This window comes from Anser brachyrhynchus (assembly GCF_964034855.1).
Source record: "Anser brachyrhynchus genome assembly, contig: SCAFFOLD_264, whole genome shotgun sequence".
Lineage (NCBI taxonomy): Eukaryota > Metazoa > Chordata > Aves > Anseriformes > Anatidae > Anser > Anser brachyrhynchus.
In genome coordinates this window covers 74,377-84,298 of record NW_027664073.1, presented here as the reverse complement: position 1 = coordinate 84,298, position 9,922 = coordinate 74,377, and the positions used below count along the sequence as shown (strand labels likewise).

General features: G+C 50.1%; 1 long non-coding RNA gene across 1 annotated transcript; it reads right to left on the bottom strand.

The window, feature by feature from the left end:
* Window positions 1-1,594: 1,594 nt before the first annotated feature.
* Window positions 1,595-7,621, bottom strand: LOC308186360. The gene is made up of 2 exons (XR_013944031.1): window positions 6,343-7,621; window positions 1,595-2,774 (listed from the first exon to the last, which is right to left on the bottom strand). It is a non-coding gene; the product is annotated as an uncharacterized lncRNA (long non-coding RNA).
* Between the last annotated feature and the right edge of the window lie 2,301 nt (window positions 7,622-9,922).

Here is a 9,922-nt window from a genome sequence, read left to right as displayed (position 1 = left end):
TTCTTAATGAAGACACGAGGCTCACACATCGATATTTATCTATCAGCGTATGGGATTTGACAGGAAAACAGATGGCAGAGACCTCAGCACATTGTCCTCTCCATCTGGCTGGCGGGATGTTAAATCTGGATGTTAGTCGAGATGTTAGACTAGCTCTCTCATAAAAAGGGCAGGTGATGAAGATACCACCAGCTCCCAGGACAGGCTAATCCTGTCTGAATTTGCTCTACCATTAACAGTTTTTTTTCAATGCCTAGCCTCCTGTGTAACAGTTTAAGCCCACCACTTCACGACCTGATCTTGATGGATCTAGAGAGGAGAGTAAATGTTTCCTCTGTTACGTATTTCACAACTGTTTGGATGACTGCCGTCTCGCTGGAGCTTTTGGAACGGGTAAGCACAACATCTCACATAATGGGAAACATTCACGTAGCAGCCTTTAAGAGAGCTTCAGTCTTAACCACAGCCAAACAGACCAAGAAATCCTCTTGGGCATCCACTTCCTGGCAGCATGAGGTCAGTTTGGGATGTCCACGTGCAGACCTCAGAGCCCTCGGTGCTCAAAGGGTTCATCTTGTCTCACGGCTGCACCCTGGGACCCCGGATAATGTCCTCAGGGGACAGTGGCACCCACTGCTTGTCATCCTTTTGGGAAGTGACACTTAGGAAGCTGAAGTTTCAGAATCTCAGTTTGCAAATTCTGCACCGAGGAACATCTGCAACCCAGGAAACATCTTCAGAGCTGTTTATAAGAAGGAGCCCATCATCCTCAATCATCCTCTACCATTCTTCCTCTCCAACATGGGCTGACTACGGGATGAGAGCTCCTGGGGCTGAAATCCTACCCTGCCCAAAAGAGAAACAGCAATGCACAGAAGACCTTGCAGTGACCTGCCAGCCCCATCCAGAAGTACAAGAGGCTGCCGGAGGTTAGAGACCAGGGATGCCAATAAAGCCATTATATCACAGCTGGTGGGAGCAGAAAGCTTTCAGCCAAAGCTGAACGTGCCCTGCCAAGCCCCAGATCATGGCTTGCCCCACAGCTGCTCCTGCTCCCACTGGGCATGCGGGGCTCACACTGGAAAAGCAAATGGGAGACTTGGAGCCCCACGGCTGCAAGGGACTGCTGGGTCCACTGGGGAGCAAAGCACAGGAGATGCTTGAGATATTGAATAAAGAAGGCATTCATGTGTAAATTCAAAGGAAAGGGTTGATAGGGATAAGGAAAACCAGGCCTTTCACACAAGGGCAGGCAGAAATGTCCCTCTCAGCTCCCAATGGGTTCAAATCCTCAGCCTCCCCGCCCTTCTCTTTCTCCGTGTCCTCAGATAATGTTTAATTTAATGCAAGCTTCCTCACACCTCTGCCCCCCTTCGCTTTCTCCATGACTCTCCATCCCACAACCTCATCCTTGCTCCCAAATTTCCAGCTTGGTGTTACAGCTGCCCTGGGGCGTTCAGAAGCCACAGAAACATCTCTCCCAAGGTGTCGTGGTTTAACCCGGCTGGCAGCTAAACACCACACAGCCGTTCGCTCACCCTCCCCCCTCCCTCTCTGGGATGGGGGAGAGAAACGGGAAAGTGAAGCCGGTGAGTTGAGATAAAGACAGTTTATTAAGACAGGAATATAATAATAACAATAATAATAATAATAGTGATAATGATAATAGTATTAATAATAATAATGTGTACGAAACAAGTGATGCACAATGGGATTGCTCACCACCCGCTGACCGATGCCCAGCCTATCCCCGAGCAGCCGGCCCCCCACCCCGGCCAGCCACCCCTATATATTGTTTAGCATGACGTCAGATGGTATGGAATACCCCTTTGGCCAGTTTGGGTCAGCTGTCCTGGGTCTGTCCCCTCCCAGCTCCTGCTGCACCCCCAGCCTGCTCGCTGGCAGGACAGAGCGAGAAGCCGAAAAGTCCTTGGCCTGGTGTAAACACTGCTCTGCAACAATTAAAACATCAGCATGTTATCAGCGCTCTTCTCATCCTAATCCAAAACATAGCACCCTACCAGCTACTATGAGGAAAAATTAACTCTGTCCTAACTGGAACCAGGACAGATATCCACCCCTTATTCCATACCATTTATGTCATGCTCAGGTTACACTCTTTCCAATACATTCTAATTAATCACCATTTTCATCTATGATATATAGCAATCATGGTAGTGACGACATACAGTATTATATAATAATTAACATACTACAATTCAACTCATGGGCTATTCTCACCCAGTATCAAATCCCCTTGAGGTACACACCGGACCTCCCCATTCTTTTGCATTACCCACCAAGTGCATCCAGGTCCCTGAGCAAAAGCAATTCCACGAATGGGTTTGCCTTTTCCTGAGGCAGGAGTAGCCCAGACTGTTTTACCCAGCATGTTTCTTACGTGCACTACAGGAACTTTATCCCCTTCTACAGTGCGTAACAGGTTTGATTGGGCAGGTCCAGCTCGGTTGGCAGATCCCCTGGTATTGACTAACCAGGTGGCCTTTGCCAAATGTGTATCCCAATTTTTGAATGTCCCAGCACCCATTGCTTTCAGTGTAGTCTTCAACAGTCCATTGTATCGTTCAACTTTTCCAGAGGCTGGTGCATGATAGGGGATGTGATACACCCACTCAATACCATGTTCTTTGGCCCAAGTGTCTATAAGGTTGTTTCGGAAATGAGTCCCGTTGTCTGACTCAATTCTCTCTGGGATGCCATGTCGCCATAGGACTTGCTTTTCAAGGCCCAGGATAGCTGGTGTAAACACTGCTCTGCAACAATTAAAACATCAGCATGTTATCAGCGCTCTTCTCATCCTAATCCAAAACATAGCACCCTACCAGCTACTATGAGGAAAAATTAACTCTGTCCTAACTGGAACCAGGACAACTGCAAAGCCCATCAAGGAGGAACCTCAAAGGTATCAGAAGGGAATCGGTTGGCAGATCGAGCAGCTCGACAAATTGCTCAGAAGGTGTGGAATGTGATGGCTCTGGTACCACTCAAGGTAGGCCCCACTCATCTTAATCTTCCCAAGGAACCAAGATATTCACCAGAGGATGAGAAATTAGCAAATCTCCTAAAGGCCCGAAAGAACTCTGATGGACGGTATGTAACCGCTACGGGCCAGGTAGTAATACCCCCCTTGGTGATGTGAGAAATACTTCAGACAAGACATAATGAGTGTCACTGGGGTGCAGAGGCAATGGTAACATTTTTAAAACGTAGCATTACCTCTACACATATGTTAACAGTGGCAAAATCAGTAACGTCAAAGTGTGAGATTTGTTTGAAAAATAATCCAGTAGCAAGAAAACATGCTGAAATGGGAAGAGTGAGAGTAGGGATAGAACCAGGAGATTACTGGCAAGTTGATTTTGTAGAGTTACCTAGGACTAGGGGATATAGGTATTTGTTAGTAGGGGTTGACACCTTTTCCGGATGGCCAGAAGCCCTTCCCTGTCGCACCAATCAAGCTGAAGAGACAGTAAAATGGTTCTTGCGGGAAATCATTCCGAGGTTTGGGGTACCGTTAGGAATATCCTCGGATAGGGGACCGCACTTTGTTGCATCTGTGGTTAAAGACGTAAGTCGGCTATTAGGAATTTCTTGGCATTTACATACTGCATGGAGACCCCAATCTAGTGGACAGGTAGAAAGGATGAACCAAACTCTAAAGGGACAGATCAGTAAAATCTGCCAGGAAGCCAAAATACAATGGCCACAAGCTTTGCCTATAGCCTTACTGAGAATACGGATAAAGCCAAGGAGTGGAATGGCAGTAAGCCCATACGAGATTATGTGTGGAAAGCCTTACGAATCCCCAGAACCAAATCCTAATATGCACATAACAGGGAACCAGGATGTTTATAATTATGTATTGTCTCTTGGCAAAACTTTAGCTCAACTTCGAAGTGTTTTGGTGTGGAACCGACCGTTGTCACTGGAAAACCCTGTCCACGACATTCAGCCAGGCGACCGAATGTACATCAAAAACTGGAATGAAGAACCCCTGAGAGAACGGTGGGCCGGACCTTATCAAGTATTATTGACTACTTTTACAGCTGTAAAGGTAGATGGGGTGGATGCTTGGATTCATTACACTCGGGTGAAAAAGGTTCCTGAACTGTGGTCAGTGCAAGCAATCGGAGATACAAAACTACAGATGAAGCGCGTATAACCATACAATGTCGGGGTTCTTAACAACGGTAATGACAACAGTAATTGTTTTGTGTAAATACCTTGTAATTGGGCTCCTAGAAATACCAGAAAAATATAAGAAAGAGGAAATATTCAAAGGAGAAAATGTTACTTTGGAATGTGGAATGCACGACGATAAACCAATAACAATTAGCTCTCTACAGCTGGTCTGGGGGAAAATAAATGACTCCGGACAGAGCCAGGAAATAGACATAAACACAACTGGGGACAATACAGGACTGAAGGCTGCATGGAAGGGGAAGGCGTACGTAAGTAATACCCCAGAATTGGGCCTACAACTGAGAGGAGCTACCACCCTAACCCTGTTTAGTGTTACTAATGTCAACGAAGGAAACTACCGGTGCATAGTAACACATGAAAATAGCACAGATTATGGGATAAGAGAAATATTGGTATATCCAAAATTGGATAAAGGGATATTGGTAGCCCACCAAAAAGGATCTAGAAGAAAAAGGGAGGACCAGGTACCATGGACACAAGTGGTACAGATCCCACACGGGCAATCATCAGAGAATTTACTGGTAGGATTGGTTAAAGATTTTGCCATAATGAAAGGAACTGATAGAATTAAAATTCAGTTGGGCATTAGAATCTCTATTTGCACAGGTAGCTACTTATCGAAATAGAGAAACGATTTATAAACTTACAGGACAAGTAAGGCTTTAGAGATTTTAATATCCAACTACAAGCTACAACTAAAATGGTCCTACAAAATCGATTGGCATTAGATACAATGTTATTAAAGGAACATGGAGTATGCGGATTTCTAAAAGATCGTATTGATCATTGCTGCATCCACATTCCAAATGTGACTATTGATGTAGAACATGACATAGAACAACTGGCTCGAGTGGAACAAGATGCAGAACAGGAAGAGAAAGATAGGACAACAAGCTGGTTGGATAAAATTTTTAGCGAATGGAATATTAGTAATGGGGTTAAATCCTTACTGGAGACAGTAATTATATTGGTGATTGTAGGGGTACTAATTTGGTTAACATTTATAACGCTGAAAAGTCTGATTCTAAGGAAGACAACCTGGAACTGGACAGTGATGCAAACCACTGCTCGGCATATGGAACCACATCCCCAATACCCTCCACCGGCCTATAACAACTTTGGATTACAGAGAAAGAATCGGAGGAACCCAGGAGGCGAAATGGAATGAAAACGGAATAGACAGGATCTGTTCCAGATCAAGTGAACCCAACCAGAAGAGCGAATGTAACATAGAGCAGAAGTGGTGGACTTATGAAATGTGACAATCCTAATCTTTGTAATTTTCTTGATTCCTAATTTTTGTTTTAATGGGGTAATGCACCAATTCATCATGAGGAGTAAGGAGGACTCAAAGAATGCTCAGTTTGCAAGACATCTAGATAACTGGGGCCTCTTGGACCCTGGATCAAACCAACCTTGCGGTTTGGACTGCGATCAAGGGCTCAGAGAGGATGCGCAAGAAGAAAAGGTAAAAAGTTCAACTCTGATGAAGACATCTTACTTCATCCCGACGACCACCCGGACGACCACCAGAGAGTGATACGCAAGCACAGAAGGACCGATTAGATAATTAGCATACGAAGCGGGGCTAGGCAGAGCTAGGAAATGAATATGCATAGATGTGTTGTAAAACTTAATGCATATGTAATATTTTAGGAGATAAAAGAGAACTGAGTGAACAAATCGGACGAAATTAGATTTGGGCAGGCATGCCCCTAACTTCCAGCGCCTAATAAAAGCACCTTCATATAAGCACTTTGTGGCTTATGTGTCTTCGTGAATGCTAACAAGATGATCAGGTCCAACCGTTAACCGTGCACCGGTTGACCGTTAACTGAGAGCCTTCTCTCCTTCGGCTTCTGGCCCCAGACAAATCTGAGGGAGGAAGAAGCTGAGGCCTGTACATGGCAAAGGACAGAAGGTGAGGCTTGGCTGTCCCCGAGAAGACAGAGCTTCAGCCCTGTGCCCTCCAACCCTGGGCCCATCCACGGGGAGACAACTCATCCTCACCCCCAGAGGGGACTCCGGAGCTCAACCCGAGCTTTCTGCTCCTCAAAGGAGCCACATGGGAGGAGATGGCCACCCTCAAGTGAGATTTTGCAAATGAGGATCTCTTACCTCTGGTGGTGGCAGCACCTCGGGTCTCCCCTCTGGTTCCAGTTGCTTGTGCCAGCATGTGGCAATCCCAGCCCTGACTCCAAAGAGTTAGGAATTTTTTCTTGTACTCCTTGAGGAGAGCTGAGCCGTAGGAGCGTTGGCATGGGGCGCCCTGGCCAAAATCGGCCATCTGTGCAGGGTCAGGACCTGAGGAGGGCTGGCTGTGGGGAGCCTGGCCTCGGCCCAGGATCAGGAAGGGCCCGCGCTTGTGTGTGGCTGCGGCACTGCCAGTTTGAGCAGGGGGTTCTCGGGTGAGCGCTGTGCAGGTAACACGGAATTTTTCATAAGTACAATGTGGTGGAGGCAAAGGTAGCTACCGCGCATGTAGCAACCTCCATATTAGCCAAAATTCTCTGTTACACTTCCTTGAGGGATCCGAGTTTAGGATCCACAAAGAAAAAAATCTCTCTTGGAGGAAGGCAAATCTTTTTTCTAGAAGCATGCCGAGGTGCGAAGGCAAGGGTAGCTACCAGGCATACACTTCCCTCTAAACTTGGCCAAACTTGTGGTGTCCGTACCCTGAAGGGCTTTGTGGTGCCCTGTGGTGCTTCCTGCGCTGGAGCCCAGCTGGTATCCCAGGGGTGGGAAGTCATTTCACTGACTTCACAAACGAAGCCCTGGTCCTCCAAATTGCACTGGTGCCAAAGTTAACTTCCTACTTTCTGTTCAGGTCCTCTAACAGCGAAGGACAATGCTGAAATAAGAAAATCTTCCCCAACATCCCCTGACATCATAGAGGAGATCATAAAGGAGTTAGAGGAGGCAGCACCTGGTGGGTATATTTCACTCTGTCCGCCATAAGACTTGGGAAGCTGAGGTTCTAAATCCATGTGTAGACACACCATAACCTGCACAGCAGGAAGGGATGGATCAGAGCGGAGACACTCAATTTCACACCTGGCAGGCACTGGTGAGCCTCAGAGAAGGCCGAGAGCCTCTGCTGCCGCTTGTGGGTCACGCCGTGTCCCAGGGGCAGCTGCTAGCCCAGCACTACCATAAGTGGTCCGAGCTGTTCCGTGCAAACATTGGTATCCAGCCAGCAGCAACTGGTGTGTGCTTGCAACTGTGCCCAGAATATGGTTCAAGGAGGAGCAGTTCCTTGTAGTCACACTGTCCTGCTTTCTTTCTAAAGAGCTGGTTAGAGAGACTGTGCCGAAGGAGGTGCTTTGGCGAGGAAGCGGTCGCACGCTGCCGCTCCCTGGCAAAAGAACAGAGCCAGTGAAGTCAACTGCCCCACCAGGTAAAGGCTGTTTCTTGGTCATCCGCTGTCACCAACCAGAACCAGCATGCGTGTGCAGGTTCTTGCCCTGGTACCCGCTCTTGCACCTCATGTCAGCAGCCAAACCCAAGAGTGTCAGTAGGCAGCAAGTGTTGCAGAGGAAGGCAGGAGTGGCTCCCTGAGGATGGCTGTCTTCCCCGGGCTGTGACAGCATGTGAGAGCAGTGCAGCGGAGAGACGCTCACAAAGCTCTGTGGCTGTGGTTAGAGAGGGGTCACCTCCCAGCGCACCCAGTTCCCAGGGATTTTGGAACTTTGCTCTTGGGGGAACGAGGCCGTCAGAAGCCCATTGAGCAGACGATGGGAAACGGGACCCCTCCTGTGAGCTGAGGCCCAGAGTGATGCCCTGACCCAGTGCAGATGGGGCACTGCCTCACTGGCACTCCTGGGCTCCCGAATTTTGTTCAGTTTTGTCCCTAAGGCTCCGAGTGTGCCTCGAGCAGCGAAGGTGGGCAAGCACCTAAGACCTTTTAGAACTCCAAAGAGCTGGGGGAGCAAACCTGAGACACTGGGCCCTCAGCATTATGGCAGGGAAAACAAAGGATGGAGGGAAAACAAAGCTGAGAGGCAAAAGGGAGGCTCCAGAGTGCCTTGAGTTGCAGTGCCTTTGGCAGATTCCCCAGCTTCTGCTGAACCTCAGGAAGCATTGCGGCCTGAGGATTTTCACTTGCTCAAAGATGCTAACCAAATGAAACAGAACACTTCCTGGCAATGTCAGACCTCCGGTGAGATTACCAGTAGTGCGCAGGACACAGCAATGTCCACAATTGTTCTTGCAGGCGTGGATGGGGAGAACAATGCAAACACTGCGAAGCCCCAAAAATTCCGAAGTTACTGCATAGGAGGCCGTTACTGCATAGGAGGCGCTGTGGCATTCTTGGTTGCCTTCCTGCTTCTGATAGCTGTGTACTTCATGCTGTGTGCTTGTCAGGCGTTGGTGGCAGAAAAACCAGTGAGTTGTTGTTCCCCCGCTCCCTCTCCTCCTCTCCCCCTCCCAAATTCTTTACCGTATCTTTGTTAACATTATTATGTGGCTGCTGCCAGCCAGGAAGCAGTTGTCGTTAGCGTATTGTGAAGTGAGCAGTTAGTTTTTGACCAGACTCTTCTGAAATTTCTGCTGTCCAGTGCTTTAGGTGGCCTCTAATTCCTGGGCATTCTGTTCTGGAGCCCATTTTTCTGTTGCTGGTCTTAGCGAAGCTTGGCCCTTCCGCAGCAAGAGCAGAGCCAGGGACAGCCGTAGGCAAAGCGAGGTCAGGAAGAGAAATGCAGGAGCTGAGAGAGGGTGCCATCGGAGAGAGAAGCGCAGCAGTGCCAGTTCCCCCCCAGCACAAGGCACCCTGTTCTGGGATGCCCTGAATTGCAGGTGTCCGCCTCAGCCAAGGTGTGCCAGCTACTGGGAGCATGGGGATGAGCCCTGCCAGCTGCGGGCATTGCCTTGGAGAGGGGCAGTCGGTGTGTCACAGCCGCACCTGAGCGCTGCCAGCGTGCGTGTCCTCAGCACACACAGAGCTTGTGTGTTTAATTACACATCCCAAAGAGCGGATGGGCAGCACCTCCCCGAACAGGGAGCCGAGGCCGTCACCTTGTTGGGCCAGGGCCAGGGCCGGGCAGGGAGCTGAGTACTGGTCCTTGCAAGGCGCTCTGAAAAAGGGCAGCCGGTGGCTGTTGGGACCCGGTCGTGCTGAGCCCGGCTGTGGACCCCTGTCTCTGCGGGGGCCAGGTCTTCTTGCTGGGACAGCACGTGCAGAGCAGGCAGGTCAGGATGGCTGGCGAGGCGCTGGGGAGGAGACAAGCTGGGGCAGGATGTCGAGGGGAGCAGAGTCCCAGCCGAGGGCACAGGGCACCCTGTTTTCTGCACAGAGCACTGTGTGCCCACAGCTCACGCACAGCCGGGTGCCTGCACCCTGCTGCCTCGCACCCGCCTGGCACCGCAGCCGCAGCACGGCCTCAGCAAGTTCCTGTCTCCGCAGGCGCCTCGCCGCAGCCCAGGCAGCCCAGACTGACACCCGCAGCCGCTCCGTGAGCCCGTACAGGCGGCCTGACCACCGTGGTACGCCTGAGAGCCAGGCCCGACGCCAGCGGCCACCATCAGTGCCTGGAAGAGCGGCCCGCCTGCCACCAGCCCGGCCTCCACGGCCCCCACGCCCGGCAGCGGATCAGTGGAAGGTGCACGACCGGCCCAGCAGCCCCCAGTCCTCGTGGGCACAGACACCGCCCCCACGGCCCCCCCACCCTCCTCCAAGGGCTGGGGCAGGCCCCCCCGG